The sequence below is a fragment of the Charadrius vociferus genome, unplaced genomic scaffold, assembly GCF_000708025.1.
Source record: "Charadrius vociferus isolate BGI_N301 unplaced genomic scaffold, ASM70802v2 scaffold1020, whole genome shotgun sequence".
Taxonomy (NCBI): domain Eukaryota; kingdom Metazoa; phylum Chordata; class Aves; order Charadriiformes; family Charadriidae; genus Charadrius; species Charadrius vociferus.
In genome coordinates this window covers 236,152-241,534 of record NW_009646502.1, presented here as the reverse complement: position 1 = coordinate 241,534, position 5,383 = coordinate 236,152, and positions in this window count along the sequence as shown.

Below are 5,383 nucleotides of genomic sequence, written 5' to 3'. Positions count from 1 at the left end.
CCCATGTTGTGCTTACCAGAGCCGGGGGGGGGGACGGACGGACGGACACAGACAGAGCAAAACCCAACCCAGCCTCCCCCCTCCCCAGAGCCCCATCTGACCCAGCCCACCGGCAGCGTTTCTTTCTTCAGTCACCAAAAACACCGGCTTGGAGCAGACTGCAGCAAAATCCTGCCAATGGGCAAGCGGGGCCGAGCCCGGCACAGCTCCCGGCGGAGCATCATCCCTGGCCCCGATCAGGAGTGCCCAGCCCGGGGCGCTGATGGGGGAAGCACTCGTTCTTGCCAGTGGGGTGCACCAGCTGGGTGGAGAGCCTGTCCTGGGTGGCTGTCCCGGGCCCAGTGCACCCGCAGACTTCAGACCTACCTGTGGGGAGTCCTCAGGTACCCTGCCCAGGGTGAGATGGGGGAACGCAGTCCCAAAGGGCCTCAGCCTGTGCTGGGAAGAATGTGGGAGCAGAGAGCACATGGCCTGGCAGCTTCTTCTGCTGCCTTGAGATTAAAGGCAGAAGAGCCTGTCCTGGGTGGCTGTCCCGGGCCCAGTGCACCCGCAGACTTCAGACCTACCTGTGGGGAGTCCTCAGGTACCCTGCCCAGGGTGAGATGGGGGAACGCAGTCCCAAAGGGCCTCAGCCTGTGCTGGGAAGAATGCGGGAGCAGAGAGCACATGGCCTGGCAGCTTCTTCTGCTGCCTTAAAATTAAAGGCAGAAGGTTTTTTTCCTACTTAAAACAAAATAAATAAATCTTTATGTCTGGCTTTGCCTAGCGAGCAAGAGGGCAGGATTGAGCCCTGGCCTCAACCTCTCGCCAGGATGGTGGGGGGACCCCTCCAACTCTCCCAAAGCCTCCCAGCCCCACAGTAAGGGGTCAGATGGGGGGTGGAGTAGCCCCTCTCCTATTTTAGTAGAGCCACGTTGCCACTCGCTTCATTTCTCATGCTGGGAAGAGCCTTTGCAGCACAGCCAGGTCACATCTGCCCCCGGGGGGAAGAGGGCTGCCTCCCTGCCCACCCCTGCTCCCCCTCCAGCTCTCCCAATTCCCACCTATTTCCTCCTCTTCGCATCCTCGCTGCTGTGCTGGCTCCTCGGCTCCGTTACTCGCCCCCCCCCCCAAAGCTGCTGACTCACATCCTCTCTCCAGACGCCACCTTCCCTTGGCCTGGCTCCCTGCAAAGCGCTTCGTGACTTGGTGTGGCTCAGCCGGAGCCCGCAGGTTCCGGCAGTTGGGCTCCGAAACCCCTCATGAAGCCCCTCCAAGAAATCAACCACGATGCTTCCAAAAGATGCCGCTTTCTCCCTCGCCAACGTGCTCAGGGCTGGGACCGTACTGTCACCGTAAACCCCCCTGACCTGGACTTCTCTTCCTCCAGGTCCTGGATTGCACCTGGGAGGAGCTTCGTGCAGTTTGGGTTACTTCCCTGCTCGCTGCCCTCCCCAGGCACAGGGATGCTCTGGATGGAGCTCCAAACCTTGCCCCTGCCACCACCTGGTGCCGGGACAAGGGCTGCAGAGGAGACGGTGACCTGGTGCTGCTTCTGCCCAGCAGTACACTGAGACCTTGGGCTGGACTCCGCCGAGGGCAGGGGCTGGGCAGCAGAGAGGACTGGATTAATGCGTTAATGCCAGATTACACTCTAATGCAGGACTTCTGATGAGGGAGCAGCACCCGGAGGGCACTCACTCCCTGGGGCAAGCTCCCCGCGACTGCCCCAGGCCACAGCTTGGTGCTGCCTGGCTGTCCCCCAAGGGCCTCAGTACTCAGGGGTGACACAGGACCATGAGACAGGCAGAGGACACAGCACACAATAACCTCCGTGCTCAGCTCTCAGTGGACTGGATGTAATGCCCCAGACTAGGCAGCCCTGGCCCTCCTCTCTGCCGGTCTCCATGACAGAAGGATGAACCATCACATCAGGGCTCCAAGGCATCTGGTTCCTCTTCTCCACCTGCCCCAGCTTCTTGGCACCAAGCTGTCCCCAGTCTGTGCTCCTCAGTCCCATACCACCAGCCAGGCAATGCCACAGGCCATGTTTTAGCTACAGTGGGGATGAAACTGGCTGCTGTCCCACCTCCCTCGGTCTCACGCCTGCCACTGGGCTACCCTGAGCTTTGGCAGAGCTCAAAGCCTCTTGCAGGTTCCCACCCCAACCTGGATGCATCACCCCCCATCAGCTGAGACCCAGTGGAGGCTGTCCTGCCTCTCCCTGGGTACAAACATCTTATCAGCCAATTTAGTTTAGAATCCCTCATGCTCTTTCTACCATTTGCTGCCATGTCCCTGCAGCACTTTGTCCACATCTTCCCCCTTAGACATCCCACCAGCTGCTGTGACCAAAGTGCCACGGAGCAGGGAGGGGACCAGAAACCTGCATCCACAAGTCATCCTCAATTCAGCAGAGCCGCAACAGCCTGAAGCTGTGATGGAGCCCATGTCTGAGTAGCTCCCACAGAGGCAGAAGAGAGACCTCCCACTTCCATCTGCCTTGAAGAACGTGTTATCCATCATCCTCGCAGCCGAACAGAGAAGGGCTTGCGCAGAAAGCTGGGCTGAGGCAGGTCCTTCACCAGCTACGTGGGCGCCGGGTCTGCATCATCCGGAGCTGTTTCCTCCCCACGGAGCAGCTCCGAGTCACTCTGGGGGATGCTGCCAACTCTTAATAGCAAAAGCACAGCTCCCCTGCTGTTTGCCCGGCAGGAGGAGACATGGCTTGCCAGGCTGGCTGCTCCAGCCACCCATCACTCCTCCATGTCCCAGTGCCATGGCCAACGTGTCCAGCGCATGGAGTTTGCTCTGCAGACAGAGCAGAGGGGCAATGGGAGTCCCACAGAGCTGTTCCTCCATGAGCTCTGGGCAGAACCCCCCCTTTTCATGGGTCACTACTCATCCTGGGGACCAACTGCCACCCAGGGTGCTTCCAGCAGCCCTGCACACCCTTGGGGAGCAAAAGAAGGATGCTACAGCCTAAGAAAAGACCTCCCTGGGGCAGGAGGGGCTGAACCCACTGCAGGCTGCACCGTGCAGCTTTGTGCCCACCTCCCCTGCTGCAAGAGGAGCACAAGGGGCATCCACTGTGAGGCATAGAAAGGAGATGCATTGCTGCTGGAGGGATTTCAAACTAGGAATCCTTTACCAAGGCCTTGTGGTGATGGATCCCTGACTTGGCCCTGCTGCTCTACCTCTGAGCCCCAAATCCTACATAAATGCCCCATCCCTGCAACCCCAGAGACTGCTGGGCTCTGCGGCTGGCAGCGAGGGGGGCTTCTCAGCCCCTCCTGAGAGGGTCTCAGCCCCTCACCACTCCTCAGGAAGCACTGGGTGGCTGCAGGGATGACAAGCTTGGGGACAATCTCTATCCATCCCCTTACTGCTGCCCCATAGCCAGCTCCTGAGCCCGGACACCCATGGTATCATACAGCAGCACAGGGGTCTGCCAGGTTAAAGCATACAGCTTTTGAGAGGGGGGGAAAATGCCAAGCTCCCAAGCCTGTCTGAGGATTCTCACCCTCAGTACCCCCCACGCTTGTGTCTCCCCCTCCACCTCCCCTTTGCCTTGGGGAGGCTCCCAGGCAAGGTAAGGCTAGTGGCCCCCCCCCCCCCCCCCCCCTCCCCCCCCAGCTATATGAGGTCCTCTGGGGGAAGGAAAACCAGACACGTCTCCCCTCAGTAAAGCTCCGGCTGAGCCGACGATGCATATTTAAATGCATGGGAGCATCTAAGCTCATCTCTCATTCCTTGACATTTCCAGAGACTCCAAGCTGTCTTCAATTACCAGTCTGCAATTAGCTCTTCCTAAATCCCCCAATGAGGCCTAGCACTCTTAATCAATGAAACACAAGGGAGGAGGGGAAGGACATGGCCTCGCTGCAGCTGGAAGCATTTTAAAAGGCTGGGGCTTGAGGCTAGAAGGACCCTGAGGGTGTCTCTGAGAGAATCTGTAGGGTGGGAAACCTCCACCAGCGCTGGCAAGTTGTTCAGCTCTGGAAAGTGTATAAAGACCCACAGCTGGGGGTAGGGGGTCGCTGGACAAACACCCCGGGCTCAGGGTGGAGACAGCTGATACCAATGGTTTGGGTGTTACCCTGCGATGCTGCAGACCCTTCTTGCTGGATTGTGGCATGCTGTTTCATCTCCCTCTGCCTCAGTTTCCTTCTCTGCCAAATGCCAACAGGGGAGAGTCAGGGCTCCCCCAGCATCCCTAGAGGAGCTCCAAGGATCCAATTCCACCCCTGTTTAAGCCAGACTAAGTCAGAGCTGCTACCTTCCCCAGCACAAGACGTGTATATGGCCCAAATTTGGGGTGGGTTGAGAGTAGATTTTGGCCCAGACAGCTCACCACAAGGTCACACCAATGTCAATCTAAAGATAGGGAGAAGAGCATCCATTCAGGACAGGGAGTAGGGGAGCAGCACAGGTCTTGGTAGGTTTACGCAGTCACAGAAAAGCCTTGCACAGCACCCTGCCAGGTCAGCCCCCGTCACAGGGACATCTGTGCTGTCTTCCTGGCGGCACAGCTTTGCCTGAATGAGCCAGATTGGGCCTAATTAGCAGCTCTGCTGATGCACACAAAGGTAGAGAGAATCCAGCTTACCCTCCATGACCTGCAGAGCCAGCACAGCTCTTCCTGGCTGAGGGGAGCCCGAGCGCCTGGCTCAGAGGGGCTGGGGAAGCACTGGATGCAGACCCCAATGGGAGAGCGTGTGCTGTGGATTCTGCTAGAGAAGCCTCGGCAAATTCAGTAGCCTGAAGCGTAGCAACCAGCTATGAGAAAGGCAAAGCCTTCCCCTTCTCCACCAGTCTCCCTGGGGGTCTGCAGAAGCACAGGGCTGGTAACTGGGCTAGCAACACAGCTCCCACAGCCTGCTGCTACCCATGAAGGGAGCCTGGTCCTGCAGAGCAGAGACAGGGAAGAAGGTGAGGGGGCATGTAGCTTTAGGAAAGGAGGGGGGAAAGAAAAAAAAAAAAAAAAAAAAAAAAAAGGAGGTGACACAGGCTGTGGGATCCTAATTAAATTCAGTGCGGCAGACAGGCATCAGGCATTTCCATCTGGAATGGAGGAGGCCAGGAGAGCTCACAGGGAGCCAAGGGGCATTTGGGTGGACCAGGACTGGCCTTGGGCATAACAAACGGGGGTGAGATTCCGACCCCCAAATCACATTGGGGAGTAAAACCCTCTTGGAGAACCAGCCCCCCCAATACTTCTTGGGGAGGAGAAGGGGGCACAAATGGGATGTTGGGGTGCCCCCCCCAATCCCCCTTGCACCCCACAGCCCAGCAAGTCCAGGGAGCCACCACCAGGCCCGTCCAGGCCACCTCTTTATTCTCCAGTGAAGCAAAGCAAGAGGAGAGGGACAACCCCCCCCACCCCATAGCAGGCCCCTTCCCC